Source organism: Lepidochelys olivacea, assembly GCF_965140295.1.
Source record: "Lepidochelys olivacea isolate rLepOli2 genome assembly, chromosome: 7".
Taxonomy (NCBI): domain Eukaryota; kingdom Metazoa; phylum Chordata; order Testudines; family Cheloniidae; genus Lepidochelys; species Lepidochelys olivacea.
This window is the reverse complement of record NC_140417.1, coordinates 113,732,895-113,750,257: the sequence shown is the minus strand read 5'-3', so window position 1 is coordinate 113,750,257 and position 17,363 is coordinate 113,732,895. Positions and strand designations below refer to the sequence as shown.

At 44.0% G+C, this 17,363-nt stretch overlaps 1 protein-coding gene across 2 annotated transcripts in view; it reads right to left on the bottom strand.

The window, feature by feature from the left end:
- The window catches only part of ABLIM1 (actin binding LIM protein 1), a 321,669-nt gene that overhangs the window by 240,794 nt on the left and 63,512 nt on the right, over positions 1–17,363 (bottom strand). The window contains exon 1 of one of the 2 annotated variants that reach the window (XM_084634873.1): positions 16,279–16,336. The exons of the other annotated variant lie outside the window; for it this stretch is intronic. The gene's annotated coding sequence lies outside the window, so the exon portion shown is untranslated. Of the gene's footprint in view, positions 1–16,278; positions 16,337–17,363 lie in introns of those variants that run through there. 2 annotated transcript variants of the gene reach the window in all.

The following is a 17,363-nucleotide window of genomic DNA, read 5'->3' as shown; positions in this document are numbered from 1 at the left end:
ACTCAAAGATAATTAGGGATTCCAATGGAGTCTGAAGACAAATTGCATTGATGAGCCCAAGTGGAAAAATGCTTTTCTTCTTTGGCATCTAGGCACCTATTTCCACAATGGACATTTTCAACTTTTCCGGTTTATTTAAACAGATGAGTATGATGAAAACAATACATTTATAATTAGGAAGCAAAACACAAAGAAGCCCCCTCAATCCCAAAGGCAAAAGCTAATTTTCTTCCACTTATACTGTACTTTTCACTGTATATCTGATAGATTTACAGGGAACCATAGAAATAGTCAGTGTCAAAACCCTCTCCATTCATCATCTGTTTTGGTATGTCACATGCTTGTAACATATTATTACATTTCAATGGCATCTTTTCCTAATATGATGCAGGATAGGGTCCATAATTAAGCAAATAAAAAGCTCATTTAAAAAAAGACTGCAAAATTCTGCTAATGAAAACTGATTCATGAGCTTCTTCTAGCATTATTGAGAAATATTTTCAGATGAATCAGTTAAAAGAGGTGCTGACCAGCATAGGGCTTATCAGTGGAAACCCTTATGTTATAAACATATGTCATGCATATTTTCAATCTGGAATTAGCTTGGCAGCTTCCAGTTTTTTCCCTTTAACTGTGAATGAGCTACAAAATCAACCTATTATAATTTTGCAACTATGCTTTCTGTGGATTCCAAAGCCTTACAGAACTTTTTCCCAAAACCAGTCAACTGATTCTATGGGACTTGCAAAAGTCTTCAAATTTTCCTTAGCTGCTTACTGGATTGTCACTAAAGCAAAACAAGGTCAGGCAACTCAGATTCAAAATAGAAGTTTTGTAAAACAAACTCTGAACTATTTTGCTAGTGCATGAGAACCAGTGAGTAAAACATGACAGAAATAAAACAGACTAATTTGGTTTTACTCCCCAGCTAAGTGAAGTGATGAGAACCAAAGACAATAAACAGTGACCATATAAATTAGGTTTTTTACTCATCAATTTCCTTCTAGTCCTCCTGACTAATCCTGACCCAGCAGCAGTGCAGCGAAGGAAATTATGATTCCCTTCTGACTGGAGCAATGGGAGAACAGAGGTTTTAATCTACTGTTGTCCCAGATTAAGAATAGATTACTATCCCCATAGGCCAGTACAACCATGGAGAGATGGATCCAAGGCTCTACCTATTCCCAACACACCTGCTCAGGGAGGAGAGCAGTATATATACACAGGCACACAAAGGCATACTATTTTAATATATGATATACGTACATACACACATGCTCTTTAGGGCCTCAGTCCCACAAACAACATCTGTGAAATGAGCACACCAGTGATTTATTAGTTGTTAAGCACCATTGGTTTGGTGTTGCCGTCAGATACAAATAAAGGCAGTCCATGCCCAGAAAAGTTTACAGTCCAAGGCCCCAACCCTGCCAGCTCTTATTCCTCAAGTCAGTGGGGCTCCCTGTCACTGCCCAGGCAGACCAGCTTGCACAAACACAACTGAACAGTTACCAAGAGGCCACCCAGAAGTGGTGTTAATTAAGAATGCTTAGTATATATTTTTAAAATACACACACACCCTGCCCTTTAATAGGGTTCGGGGCTGGAGAAGGCAACTGACTAATAGGTTACTGTTCGTGGGCCTCTTCAGAGTAGCTAGTCTCTTTGTGCATAGCAAAAAGGAAGCCGGTATCTGTATGTTACATGTTATCAGCAAGAACTGTTGCTAAGCCAACTTTCATTTGTTATTCTTAAACAGAGTCCAGGGAGACTCATCTTCTAGTAACTCTTAACAAGCAGGTACATGCCAGTATTCTGCATCCTATCTATAGTAAAAATATTCCAACACCTATACACGAGGGGAAAGAGTTGCTATCAGTGACAGCTGCTCAATATCCTATTAAAGAGCTGGTTTAAGGGAGAAAACTCAAACATACAACTCAGAGTCCAGCCATATAATAGCTGTGATAAAAAAAAAAACAGCAGGGCTAGGAAAGGGATCAGTGGTTTAAAGATTCCAGCAAGACACACTAAAAAAAAATAGCTTAATTAACGTATAACCCTAGCTCTGTTCAACAGAACTTCCTCGGTCTGTTTCCTGTCTTTAAAAATTAAGAGCAATGTCCCTTGTACAATTTAAACTATGCAATTTATCATGAGATGTTTCCACAGCAGAGCTACCTTGGGACAAACCTTTGCAATTTCCAGAGCTGTAATGTACTGGTACTTGCAGTTCCATTTGTGCTCTCAAGCTGTAACGTTTCCGCAGCTCAGAGGCTACAGCTTCTCTGACTGAGTAGAGGAAGGTGGCAAACTGGAGGAAATACTGGGATCCTTCAGAGAGATGGCTCTCTCGCTGGCTTTACTCCTAATATTTTGTGGACTGAGTAGCACTGAAGGGAGTGGCCCTGTCAAACAGGGAGTGCCTGGGCTCCCAAACAATTTAAAGGAAGAGTGAGAATTTTCCTCTTTAAATCCAGTTAGTCATTCTGGATGCTGGTACAGTTCACCTTTCAAATGCATTACATTTTCCACCTTACTGCTCATCTGGAAGCAATAGCTAACTAGTGTAACAGTGGTAACAGCTTCCATTTATATAGCAGCTTGCATCCAAAAAGATCCTAAATCACCTTAAAAGCTGATTATAAACAGCAGAGTCTGCAGAGTTGTCTGGACCCCATCTCCACCACATCATCCCTTAGGCAAGGGGGAGAAAGAGGGCCTGTGTATAGTGGGGATCATGGGAAATTTTGTCCCCAGTCAAACCCATTTTAACCTAGCGTACAAGCCGAATTACCGGCATACATCTTATAGCCTCCCACCCTACCCCAACCCTGGCACCAAAACACGGTGGGTGGGTACTCTACTGCCACTTCTCTAAACATGTTTTGAAAAGATGCCCAAAAAGTACACAAACATACTCTGAGTAGGAGCAGATAAATCCAGATTTTGGCCAATGATGCTTAATTCTCTGCTTCTAACACTAGATCAGATATTCTGAACTCTTAACTTCATTTGTCCTCACTGAACTATCATCTTCTCAGCTATACTGTCAAATACATACACAGGCTCTCTCGCTTTCTTTTACACATACACTTTCACACACACAATTTGGTCTCTGTGCCTTTTACTCTTAATCTGCCATTCTTCCCCTCTGACACCATGTGAAAGTTAGTACAACGCAGGACAGGGCGTTCACTCACTTCAGGCTTTTATGTGTTTGTCTGAAAATGATTATCCCAGCAGAAATGTTTGAGGGGGTGGGGAAGAGAGGGAGGAGTGATAGTTCTCTCTCTCTCTCCCACTACCCTTTTTAATCATCAAAGCACTTCACACACATGAACTAATTAATCCTCACCACCACCCTTGTGAGGTAGCCAAGTATAATTACCCCCATTTAAAGAGACTAGGAATTTCCAATCCCAGGAGGTGCTGGGCCACACTTTATGTTTTAGCAGCTTTTAGGATCAGGCTCTCGGTTACTACAGTGAGGAAGGCTAGAGGAACACTCTTCCGTGTGCATGAGGGTCACTATTCAGATTACTGAATTCCTGGTGCCTAGTCCTGTGATCTGTCCACTTTGCCATACTTTGGTCCCTCTGTCCCCAAAGTGTTTTGATATAATCTATATATTACACATCTGAAACTGCTCACAAAACGGAACTAGCAATGATTCTATCATATTATTATTGGACATATTAATGCACCCGCTACAGTACTGTATACCACATGTAAGAGGGGATAGTACCTACTGGCCCAGTAGACAATAATTTCTTACGCTTAACAGGTAGTACCATGCCCAAGAACCATTCCACAAAAATCCCTGTAACTGCCCCCTGAAATGCTCATCTCAGAGGGAAACAGATGTATATAATGGACTGTCATGCAAGTTAGCAAATTTATAGGTGCTTATAACTCTGTCAACTTTAATAATTCGGGCTGAAGTTTTCCATGCTGAGTATCTGTTTCAGGCTGATCTTTATGGAATTTTTCAGCAAAAATAGATTAACTGTTTAGCCAAGAAACAGATGAGGGAAAAATACACTGTTTTGTCCATATTAACAAATTAGTTGTCAGAATTTATTTTAGCAGCTCTAGCTCAATGTTTTGGCGCAGGGGCTTGAAATTTGGCAGGAACGTCACCCTGATGTCAGGGATGTGCTATCTACTGTTCCCATGAAATCATTCAAATTTGGCCAAATTACAATCCTTTGAAAAAGTTATGGTTCGCACATGCTCAGTAGAGACTTGTTTGAGTAGGGAGAACTAGCGCCAAAGATTCTGTCTGTAATAAGCATGCTCCAGGCCCACAACACTCCATGTGTCCAGACTGCACATGCATCATTCCCACAGAGTGAATGAGCATGCTCCATCCCAGGGCTGCATGGGCTGATTACAGGACTTTCTCTACAATTGCCACTCAGGGACATTGTGGTGCCAGGTGCTAGAACTGCAAGCAGAGAGAATCTCTCTCTCTCACTCTCTGTCTCTCGTGCTCTTAATGCTTCTGCTGCTGGCACCTCTGTTAAGCAAGGAAAAGAAGGGAACAGCCTGATCTTAGAAGACAGAGGCCTGATAAGGAATAAAGAAAAGGAGTACTTGTGGCACCTTAGAGACTAACCAATTTATTTGAGCATAAGCTTTCGTGAGCTACAGCTCACTTCATCAGATGCATCGTGAGCTGTAGCTCATGAAAGCTTATGCTCAAATAAATTGGTTAGTCTCTAAGGTGCCACAAGTCCTCCTTTTCTTTTTGCGAATACAAACTAACACGGCTGTTACTCTGAAACCTGATAAGGAATGGGGAACATGGAGAAGCAGAGGGAGACAGTGGAACTGAAATTAAATACTATCATATGCATAGTGGGGCTGAATTAAGGCTGCACAAGCAAATCTTTGGGGTGCTTACCTCTGCAGCCTTAATGTTAATTTAATATGAGTTTTTCTGATATAATATAGTCCCAGTGGGAACAGGCAGACTCACAAACAAACTCCTAGATGCCAGAAGACACAGAGTGGTTAGGCCAACAGTGACACTGTTCACTGTTCTGGTCTGTCTTGGCTCCAATGTGCAGGTACTTTCCATTACTTTTAGTGGTGGTCTGAGAGAAATTACTTCCACGCTCCCTCAACTTCCGGTTGTCATTCCAGCTGGGCAGTAGAACCCCTAAACTGCTTTACTCGAGGGCTTAGCCCATATCCTTCCAGGCTTTCTACCTAGATGTAGAGGTAGATTAGGTTTATGTGGCCCTAATCACCATAGCATCTGAGTGCCTAACAATCTAGAAAGGATTCTGTTCTCAAAACACCCCTGTGAGGTAAGGAGGTAACATCTCCATATTACAGACAAGGAACCAAAGCACAAGGTGGATTAGATGACTTGCCCGAGGACACACAAGAAGTCTGTTGCTGAGCCAGAAACAGAACCCAGATCTCCTGAGTCCTAGTCCAGCACTTAATGCACTAGACCGGGGATTCTCAAACTGGGGGTTGAGACTCCTTAAGGGGTCGTCAAGTTATTACCTGGGGGCTCGCGTGCTGTCAGCCTCCACCTCAAACCCCGCTTCACCTCCAGAATTTATAATAGTGTTAAATATAAAAAAGTGTTTTTAATTTATAAGAGTGGAGGTCGCACTCAGAGGCTTGCTGTGTGAAAGGGGTCATCACTACAAAAGTTTGAGAATCACTGCACTAGACCATCCTTCCTACACCTTTGGCCTTCTGCTTAAGAGAGGCTATCAAAGAGTACGACTTTAAAAGAGAGAGACAACAGCACTTCTCATAAGAGAGCTTCCTCACACTTTTCCCCGTCTCTCTTTTCACCTCATGTCTCTTGTGCAATGGGATTTTGTGGTCATGGAGACCCTAACAAGGAAACAGCAGTAGGCATTTATTGGATCTTGTGGATGGCAACAGCAGCAGGGTATGCTAGACCCTCCCTCATTACTGAGAGCAGCAAGACTAGCAAATGACAGGATGTTAATTAGAAGCAGACCCTTCCTTAGTGCTTCTGCCAACAGCCTCCTTCCCCTCACAAGCATGGCTGCAGACTGGCTGTCAATAGTTCTCTTCAGGTACTGCTTTCAGGGGTGATCCTCTAGAACATTCTCTGACTTCTGTAACATCACTGCCTCACTGACTGTGCATCTCTCAGATGTACGTTAGGAGATAACATTTATAGCAGTTGCATTCGATTTTTTTCCTGCAGCAAACATTTTCAAATGTGAGTGCTTAGAACCGTGGTGACCACATATTTTAGTGCTTTGGAATAATAAAACTGTTTAGACAATTTAGATAGATTTAAAAAATGTCAGACAGATACAGTACTCATTTCCTGTGCTTTACTACCTGCATCCTAATGATAATATTTTATATTAATATAGAATCTTTCAACCTAATGGATTTCAGGGCACTTAAACTATAGCTGGGATATGAAGGACACCTATTTTAATATAGCATCACTGATATTCAGTCACGTCCAGGGTGTATTGCAGATGCCTGCTCATAAACAGCTCACTAATCAAGAATTTTGGCCAAGGACACATTAGAAAATGTCTATTCTTTGAGAAAATGTTCCATCCAAGGATCTCCAAGTGTTTTAAAAACAATAATTAAGCCTTGCAACATTCCAATGAGGTAGGTCAGCATTACTGTCTCCATTTTACAGATAGGTAAACTGAGGCACAGAGGCCACAATTTTCAAGTTGGGCTGCCTAAAGTTAGGCTTCTAAATCTGTATTCAGGCTCCTGATTTTTTTGAATTGCAGACCACCCACAAATTGATGGAAGATGCAAGTGCTCGGCACCTTTGCAAAAATTCAGGCCACTTCTATTTATATGCCCAACTATAGGTACCGAGGTTTGAAAATGTTGTCCAAAGAAGCCAAGTGACTTTCCCAAGATCACACAGTGTGTTAGTGGAAGACCTGATGAAAGAACCCAGGCATCCTGGTCCTTACCATTAGGGAATAATCAGTCAAGCAAGGAGTAAACTGCATACTATTCAATTTATCTACCTAAGAAGGCTGAAGGGCTAAGTCAGCTCTTCTGGGATTTGAACCTGTGATTCCAGGAAATCCATGTATTTCACTCCTGACACTTAGAACTCTAAACCATCCCCAAGACTAAAATGCTCATCTTCTGTTACACTGAATACAGGGATTTAGTTTATTGTTCTGTTGTTTTTTTAAAAAAAATACTGCTACAAAAATTGGCAACACCCCCCTCTGCTTTTCCACACCTCAATGCTGCCTGGGAACTCACTGATACAGATTGCTTTCCCCTGTGTTGGCTCTGAACTCAGGCGCCAAACGAAGGATCACAAGTGGATAACACATAGATAAGACTTTGGCAGCCACTCTTCTCTCATATGTTTTCTGTTGCCAAGAAACAAAATAGCACTTATTAAAATTCTCTCCTTAGTTAACTGTTCCGTAATTCTCTTCTTCTACTGGCATCTTGTCGATTAAGCAAATGCCTATTGCTTTGGGGAAGGAAAGTGTGTTGGTTCAAGGAGTAAAATTTATTATCTCCAGACAACTGTATTTAACAAGCTTTGGAAATAATAGCTAGGGGCCAGATCCTCAGCTGGTGTAAATCAGTGTATCTCCATTGCAGTTTCCTTCCCAATAAGATGACATCAGTGGAGCTATGCCGATTGATACCAGCTGAGGTTCTGGCGCCTAATTTTTTCCCTTCTCCATTAGTGTGAATGTTTGTAGAGCAGGGAATTTGTGGTATCAAAGAGATCGGTTCTAAGGCTAAAAAAAAAAAATTAGTCACAATCTTATTGGTGTTGGAGAGCTAATCAAAAGCTGTATTGCAGCCAGTGCTAAACCCCTGGTCATTAAACTTTTGCCTTTTGAAAAAAATTAATCTCAAAGATTACTTTTAAAAGGCCCAAAATGTTACCTATCTTAACACTGTTATAACCTGGCTGGGGTGGTCATCCAAATTCTAAATAACAATTCTCGAAAAAAAGTATTAACCATTTCTGAAGTGAGAAAAAACAAAAAACAAAAAAAAAATCCATGATTTGTTCATGAATTACCCTACAATGTAAGCTTATTTGGAGCCTGATCTAAACCCCATTAAACAATGATCAGGCTGTTGCTGCAGAATCAGTCAGCGTTACCAACAGAGACAACCTTGAAAAGGATGAATAGTGGCAGGTACTTTAGGACCAAAAGATAGGTACTGGTTAAAGAGTAAAAGATATTATGCTCTCAATTACCCTAAAATAGGACCCAATCTAGCAATTACTTACATATGTAAAATCAATGGAAACATCAGAGTAAATTTACATGCTTACATACATGTGTTTTCCAGATTGGGCCCTTAAATGTAACAGTAATTCAAGTGAGGCACTTTAAACCACTGCAAATGAGAACACGTGTTTCAGAAAAGCTTAATATTCAGAAAGAGTTTCCATTTTTTCTGTAATGTGATGAAAACAGGATTGTTGTGTTTTTTTGCTTAGACTGAAACTCAGTTTGGAACAATGCAGGATTATGTCAGTGCACGGGCGAGGGAGAAAGATTGATTGGAAACATAAGCCTATTTCCACTTTAAAAACTGGGTGAAAATGTAAAAAGATGATCAGCTCACAGCAGCATTGGTGAAAGGTAAGTAGATATGGAAAGTCCTCTCCTTCAGTGTTAATACATCTGGTAACACAGGGAAGGACATTTACTTTAATATAAATATATTAATATAAATATATAATAAAGCTTATGCTCTAATAAATTGGTTAGTCTCTAAGGTGCCACAAGTCCTCCTTTACTTTAATATAGGATGTCTAACCAATCAACTCTGAAACAAGATACCCAGAGCTGTGATGACTTCACAAGACGTCCGAGCAAAGATACTTCAGTGGTTGGGGTACTTGATGCATGGGTTCAATTCCCTGCTCTGCTTCAGACTTCCTGTATGACCTTGAGCAAGTCAATGACAGTGGGGATAATATTTCCCTATCTCACAGGGAGGTTGTGACATTTAAACACATGAAAAGATTGTGAAACTCCTGTTACTACCATCACTTTTATAAGAAGTGAGGGTACGGTAAGGAAGGGTGAAATCTCTGTCTGCAGTACAGGAAAGGGCAAAAATAACAAGCAAAGAAATGTTCCATTCTAGCTTTTATTTAAACCTGGGTCCGTGCTTAATCTGCCTTGTCTGACACTGACATGTCAAATATGACTGTTCCCCTCCCCCCAGTCACGGTTGCCTACAGCTGTCCTACATGGGCAGACAATGTCACAGCATTTGGCACCATTTATAGAAAACAATGGCTGATCCCTGGCATTATTAGGAATTTGTTACAATGAGCGTGGAGCTTGGCTGACCCTCTCCACACAGAGTAACTGTTTGTGGCATTGGATGAGGAGAAAGAGAGACAAGAGGCACAGCCATTTTTACTGGTATTTTGAGGTCAAGGCCTCACTGTGCTTGGGGCTGTACAAACCCAGGAAGAGACAGTCCCCACCCCAAAGAGTTTACATCTAAATAGACAAGACAGACAAAGGATGGCAGGGAAAGCAGACACTGAAAGGCAAAGTGACTTGCCCCAGGTCACCCACCAGGTGAACGACAGAGCCAGGAATTAGAACTCAGATCTCCTGAGTCCCAACCCAGTGACTAGGACCAAACATGGCAGATTTTTAAGTGCAGACATATCTGACGGGGCTGTCATAAACAGTGAAAAATGGGGGGGAGGGACAAAATGATTATTCTTACAATATTTCTATCTCCCTTGTGCTTACAATCTCACAGCAAACATTGCTAGTTAGACAAATTGGAAGGGCACTAGAAGACCTCAATGGCTCTGCAATCTGCTGGAAGGGGCAAGCCTGAAACTGTTAAGAAAGCTAAGTGCTTGTGTGCCAGAAGCACAGCAAGAGTGCTCTTGATGAGGTTAATCTAGAAAGATTCTTATAATGCCATATAGTTATTTCTGCGCCGTGAGGCCATCTTATTTATCCTGGCCTCCAGCTAGATCCTATTGAAAGTTATTTCATTAAAATTGTATTACTAAAAGCATCATGTACAGGATGCAATCCCGGACGATGAAAAATTCGTATTGCAGTGATTAGATAAAGTAAAGTAGCACAAAGACCTATAAAAATGCATGATGTTTGTGTACTATTGTGGCTTCAACAGCTGCCTCAGATGCTGCCTCACTGAAAGGCTCAGGGCATTAACTGCTGAGGAACCTGACAAAATTATATGCTTTCTTTCAACTAAACAGGGCAGTTGAATATGAAGGCCTTGCAGGCCTCAGAGATGTCCATACTTAGTCTCTCTGACACATAAGTGATGTAGACAGTTGATTTTAATAATCAGAAATGTACAGTACCAGAATTAAAGACTCTTCCCCACCGGAAGAGAGAGAGGAACGACGACCTTATGGTTTACTCCCTCCTTGATCCACATTCATGTGTGTTTATATTCAATCTGGCTGTTTGGAGAGAGGTCTTGCAGAATCAGCTGTCCTTTCTTTTTTACCTGCACTGGGGAGGAGGCAAAATGGAAGCGGCATCCAGTGGCTCTCACACGGCTGTTCCAATGGCTCAGTGCTGACGCATGACCTAGTATAAATCGGGGAGAATAGATGCTCACCTGTGATTAAGTGCTTCCCGATTTCTGCCAAATTTGCAGGTGGAGGGAGAGGAGCACTGGTCAGGATACTACATGTGTTCCTCAGGAGCCCATGGTTTAGAGCGCCACAGGTCTAGTATCACTGATTTCCCAGCCAGATTTGGCCATCAGATGAGAATGCCAGGGTCTGATGGAAAAAGTAAATGGAAGCTGCTGTCTCACAGCAGGAGCCTTCCGAGACAAGAGCAATGAATGCTTGGGGAGCGGAACAACTGACAGAGTGGAGAATATGACCCCTACTGGAATGAACCTAACTGCTCCTCTCATGCCAGATTCTGTCATACTACCTTGTCTGACATTTAGCACTTTGCTGTGTGAGTAGCTCCACTGACTTCAATGAGAACTACTCAGTGAGCCTTACAGCAGTGGTTCTCACCCAGGGGCCCGGGGCCATGAGCAGGTTTCAGGGGGTCCGCCAAGCAGGACCAGTGCTAGACTTGTTGCGGCCCAGGGCAGAAAGCTAAAGTTCCACTGCATGGGGCTGAAACCCGGGACCCTGAGCAACTTAGCTTCATAGTGCCCCCCTGTGGCCTGGGGTCCTGGGCAATTGCCCTTCCTGCTACCCCTTAACCCGGGGCCCCGGCTTTTATATGCAGAAAACCAGTTATTGTGGCACAGGTGGGCCGTGGAGTTTTTATAGCACGTTTGGGGGGCCTCAGAAAGAAAATGGTTGAGAACCCCTGACTTATAGCATAAGGGAGGGTGGAGGAATCTCACCCTTAGAGAAGTGTGGCCTTTGCTGCAATCCTACTCTACAGACAGAATGAGTTGGAGGATGAGGATCCGATACCTCTCAGCATGTCTGTGCCACCGAATGCAGAATTCTGTACAGGTGGACACATTATTTCAGTAATCCAAGAGGTTTACGTGTGTCCTAAATTGAAACAATCAAAGCTCAGGTTGCTATGACTGTCACTGGATTCCTTCTTTCCATGCTACCAATGACTTTCATTTCTCTCTGGTTTTTCTTCAATCCTAAACCCATCATCGTGGCATCTCAGCACTTCTCTCCCCCTCCCCACCCCAATCAATGCACTTTGTCTCCTGCAAAGCACTGGCAATAGTCAGGACGCAGTCTGTGTTCTCTACACAAGGAACAAACATTTTTGGTGACTCATCTAACCCAAACAGATCAGAGAACAATTCTGAACACTGGCCTTTTGCCACCACTGAGCAAAATTTGTAGTGCAGTTTTGGTAGCAGAAATCAATACTCACCCAATGAGTTTTGGCTGGCACTTGACTTCATGTGTAGCAAGCCATTTATACACAAAAGATGAAGACACCCACACACTGATTCTACTAATTTTTATTCTGCGTTCCGTATTTATTCCACGACAAACAATGGAGATAGTTTTACTATCTGACAAATGGGGCAGTTAATGTGCAGTCAGTAAATGCCAGGAAGGGCAACCAGCCAACTAACTCAAGGTCAGCTGTGTTGCTCAAGAGTACAGCCCAATATGGAGATGCAACCTCCAAATGGAGTTTGCTCTCAGAGGTCTGGAAGGCAGGAGACCACCTACGGTACATGCACCTACGCTGGAAATTTAAATCCTCCTTTCCAGCCTGCCTGAGTATTTGTTTATTCCCTACAAACAGCTTTATACAGATCACAGATTCTAGGAATACGAGTTTCCAGCTACCTTTGCTGGAGAGCCACCACTTTTTTCAACTCGGAATTAATTCCAGCTTAAACCTGACTTATTCCTAGGTTTAAATTCATCATATACTTAAAGGTTAACTTCAGATTGTTCTCGCAGCTTCTCAGTGCCAGGAACATTCTCCTACTGATCCCTTCAGACTAAATTTACAACATTCATTCCATTTACAGTGATCGGATCATTCCATTCCCAAGAATCCAGAAATATCTTCATCCCAAGTGTTACCCGCCAATTTAGAGCCTCCTTAGTCCCGTGCCCACTCCTAGACCCCCAATTTATGAGAGATCAATTTGTGCCACAAACCATGAGTTCTGATTTTCCTTATCACTGAAATCTCTTCCTTTCTGTCCTCCCTCCAGTCCATGCAAACCATGGCCCAAGAGGCACCAGGATCACTCATCCAACTACGCCAGTTCACATCCTAATGATCTGACCATGCCACCCTCCTTTCAATTCCTGCACTGGCTCCAGTTAACCAGCACATCAAGTTCAAACTTTTGTCCCACTTCTGTTATTAACTTATTTACATTCTAGCAGTTTCTAGAAGCCCCAGTCAGAATTAGGGTCCCCACTGTCCCAGATGTACAAATGAAGAGTAAAAGGCAGTCCCCACTTCAAAGACCTTACAATCCAATTTGTTCTCAACTAGTTGAACAAGCTGTCCTGCTCAGAAAAACACTCACTGTTCTTTAAAACTCTATTCTTAAGCCATGTCTACACTACAAAGTTGCCAACTTTATGTAAGTTGACATTGAGCCCCCGCTTTAAGCAAGTCGATCTTGCCTGTCCACACTACACTCATTGTGTCAGCAGAGTGCATCCTCACTAGGAGGGCTTGCATCGACACACGGAGCACTGCACTGTGGGTAGCTCTACCATAGTGCATGTAGCCGAGTGGAATTTTGGGTTGGGCTTCCAATGCCTCATGGGACCAAAACATTGGCACAGGTGGTTATTGGAGCATGGCGTTCGCCTCCCATGATGCACTTACCTCCCTCCCTGAAATCAACGACAAACAAACCAAGCCTTTTTTGCGCCTTTTTCATAAGCCTGGGTTATCTGCACAGACGCGATAGCACGATAAACATGGACCCTGCTCAGCTGTACACCATCGTTGTGAGCAGTACAAACACCTCATGCCTTATTCTACAGTATTTACACAGCCGATTCAGGAGCCGCTGAGCAGAATAACGTGATGCCACGCAAGCAGCCCTGCTGGAAGACATAGAGCGGAGCAATTCGCAGTTGCTGAAGACAATCACACATCACCTCAACACAGTGGGCTCAGAAAACAAGCACTGACTGGTGGGACTGCATCGTTATGCAGCTAGGGGATGACGAGCAGTGGCTGCAGAACTTCTGAATGCATGAGGCCACTTTCCAGGAACTGTGCAAAGAGCTTTCCCCAACCCCAAAGCGCAGCAATACTAAAATGAGAGCTGCTCGGACAGTGGAGAAGCGAGTGGCGATAGCTCTGTGGAAGTTTACAACCCCAGACTGCTACTGGTCAGTGGGGCATCAATTTGGAGTGGGTAAAGCTACTGTGGGATCTGTTGTGATCAAGTTTGCAGGGCCATGAAGAGGGTAGTGACTCTGGGCAATGTCCAGGACACAGTGGATGGCTTTGCCGCGACAGGGTTCCTTAACTGCGGTGGGGCGATAGACAGAATACATATCCCTATCTTGACACCAGACCACCTTGCTAAAGAGTACATAACCGGAAAGGGGTACTTCTAAATGGTGTTGCAAGCGCTGGTGGATCACAGGGGCCATTTCACCGACATCAGCGTGGGATGCGTGCATCTTTAGGAATACAAGTCTGTTCAGAAAGCTGCAGGCAGGGACTTTCTTTCCAGACTGCAAAATAACCATTGGTGATGTTGAAATGCCAATTGTGATGCTGGGAGACCCAGTCTACCCCTTGCTTCCATGGCTCATGAAGCCATATACCGGCAGCCTGGACAGCAGTAAGGACCAGTCCAACCATACATAGGCATGAGCAAGTGCAGAATGGTGGTGGAATGTGACTTTGGACATTTAAAAGGTCACTGGCATTATCTGCTTACTAGGTTAGCCCTCAGTGAAAGCAATATCCCCATTGTTATTGCTGCCTGCTCCATAATATCTGTGAACCAAAAGGAGAAAAGTTTCCACTGGGGTGGGGCAGGGGGGGTTGAGTCAGATTGCCTGGCTGCCAATTTTGAGCAGCCCGACACCAGGGCAATAAGAACATATTGCAGAGCTCTATATCTCCGTGAGGCTTTGAAAACCAGTTTCAGCAATGAGCCAGAGTAATGTGACACTTATCTGTGGTGTTCCTTACAAAACTGTCCCCTCCGTTGCATTTTCTCCCCTGTGACCTCCACCCCCCAACAACCACCATGTGTTGAATGAATAAAGAGCCTTTTCTCCTTAGTCCATGAAGTTTTATCTCACACATACACACACACCTGGGGCAAGAGGGCTAACAACACTATGGAGGGGGAGAAACAAGGAAAGCTGGCTTACAGTTACACTGCAATAACCATCAAAGGTATGGGAATGGGCGCCTTCTGGTCTTTGTACCCTCCCCTGGTGTTGAGTGCAAAGGATACCAAACTCACTCCCCCTCCCCCCCTCCCACCCGCCCCATAAAACATTTTGAGGAGAAGTTTGTAGAACTGGGCGATGACGGCAGCAGGTTCAGCATACGCTGCAGAGGAAGTCTAGCATCCAGCTGCCTTTCTTGAACCTCAACCAGATGCCTCAACATGTCTGGTTGCTCCTTCATAATCCGCAGCATCTCTTCCTGCATGGCATGCTCTTATTCCCTGCCTGCTCTCCTGTCCATGTGCAGGTTCTCGGACAGTGTAATTCTCCATGCTCTGAGCTCCATCTTGTCACTCTCGGAGGCATGCATTAACTCATGGAATATGTCCTCCCAAGTCTTCTTCTTCCGCCTTCTAATCTGGGAAAGTCTCTGTCCCGGTGTGGAGGATGCGTCGGACAAGTTTTCAGCAGCAAAGAATGCAAAGCACAAGGGTACCAAGGTTTGTTTTTTTTTTAAACAAAAACACCCCTCAATACACTTCACTGCAAGTCACAACGTAATCACAGCCACTGGCTATTGCAAGAGTGTTTGCTGCTCCAGCCATGGTGAGGAAGGCCACGGGGCATGGGCAAGAGGTCTTGTGCTGCTGCTTTTGTGAAGACATCCTTGGGATCACAGGTTGGAAATTGAGAAAAGCCCCCTATCTCGAAGCAACCTGGATGGTGCTTGAGGACAGGCACGAGTGTAAAAGCCCCACAAATAGTTTGGTTTTTTACAGAGGCAGCACTGGGTTTGGGGGGTGGGGGGGAGACAAACAGGAAGCCACCCCCACTTTTTTTTTTCTTCTCTTTGCTGCTTACACTTCACGGTGATCCCTTCCAACTACAACCATGGCATATTTGGGAAAGTATGGTTGTGTGACCCCCAGATTTCACCAAATGGGGGGAGGCGGATGACTTGTTGAATTGTTTGTGGTTTAAGGGCTAGCATGGAAAACTTCTCCCATTTCCCCAGGTGATCCTATGTGATATCACTCTCCTGAGGGTGACTGAGGCAGCAAGGGAGCAGATGCTGCAAGCATCTGGGTACAGACCCAGTCCTTATGCTGCAATGCCGAGTGCAGCAATGATGCCAGCAGAGTTAATACTGGAGTGGCGCGGGAAAGTGTCCTACCGTGGTGGATGAAATAAAGCAGCCCTTTCCAGAACTTTCTGCAAAGGATTGCAGAGTACCTCCATGAAAGCTTCCTAGAGATCTCCATGGAGGATTCCCGGGCTATCCCCGGACACATAAACAGTCTTTTTCAGAGAGCACCCTTTGCGTAGCTGGCGTGGCCACCGGTTCTCACTACACCTACTTTTTTGTTCAAATTAAACAAAAAATATAATAGCATGTAACCCCTACAGTTTGATTGGAAATGGGTACTCACCAGAGGTGCCTTCCCCGGCATCACGCTCCACCACCAACCGGTCCTGTGAAGGGATGCGCTCCAGGGTTAAAAACAGTTCTTGGCTGTCAGGGAGAATGGATCCTCCGCTTGCCTGCCTTACATTCTCCTCCTCCTCAACAATGTCCTCCTTGTTGTTGCTCAGGATCACACGGGGCTCCCGAGAGGTATCCATGGAGCGTTTTGGGGCAGTGGTGGGGTCACCGCCGAGAATCACATCCAGCACCTCATAAAAGTGGCATGTCTGTGGGGCAGAACCAGAACAACTGTTCGTCTCCCTTGTCTTCTGGCACGCTTGCTGAAGCTCCTTTATTTTAACACGGCACTGCTGCGTGTCTCTGGTGTAGCCCTTCTCCCCCATGCCCCACACGATTTTGGCATAGATGTCAGTGTTTCCTTTAGATCGGAGCTCTGCCTGCACAGAGTCTTCTCCCTACACAGCAATAAGATCCACCACCTCCTGTGCACGCCATGTTGGAGTGCGTTTGCAGCCTTGAGTCTCCATGATCAGCTGTGCTGGTGACCTCTCCACACTGATCAAACAGAAAATGAAAATTCAAAAGTTCCCGGGGCTTTAACAGAGGAGTTGCTGTTTCCTGTGTACCTGGCTGACGTGCAGTGGAGTTGAAAGTGTTCTCCAGAGTGGTCACAACGGAGCACTGTGGGACACCTCCTGGAGGCCAATTCATTCGAATTACACAACACAGTGTCTACACTATCCCCATGTCGACCTGTGGATGTCGAATCAAGCGCTATGCCTCTCGCGGGGGGTGGAGTACAGAAGTCGACTTTAAAGGCCACTTAGGTTGGCGGAAGGGACTCGGTAGCATAGACGCATACATTATTAGATTGACTTAACACTGCTTATGTTGACCTAAGTTTGAAGTGTAGGTACCAGGCCTTAGGGACTGGATGACTTTGGGAGAGGTTGGATAATGGAACCTATGGACTGATTCAGATCTCCCTTACACCAGTGTAAATCAGGAGCAACTCCATTCACGTCAATGGATTTATATCTGTGTAAAACCACCACAAGAGCAGAATCAAGCCGATAGGGATTTATTACG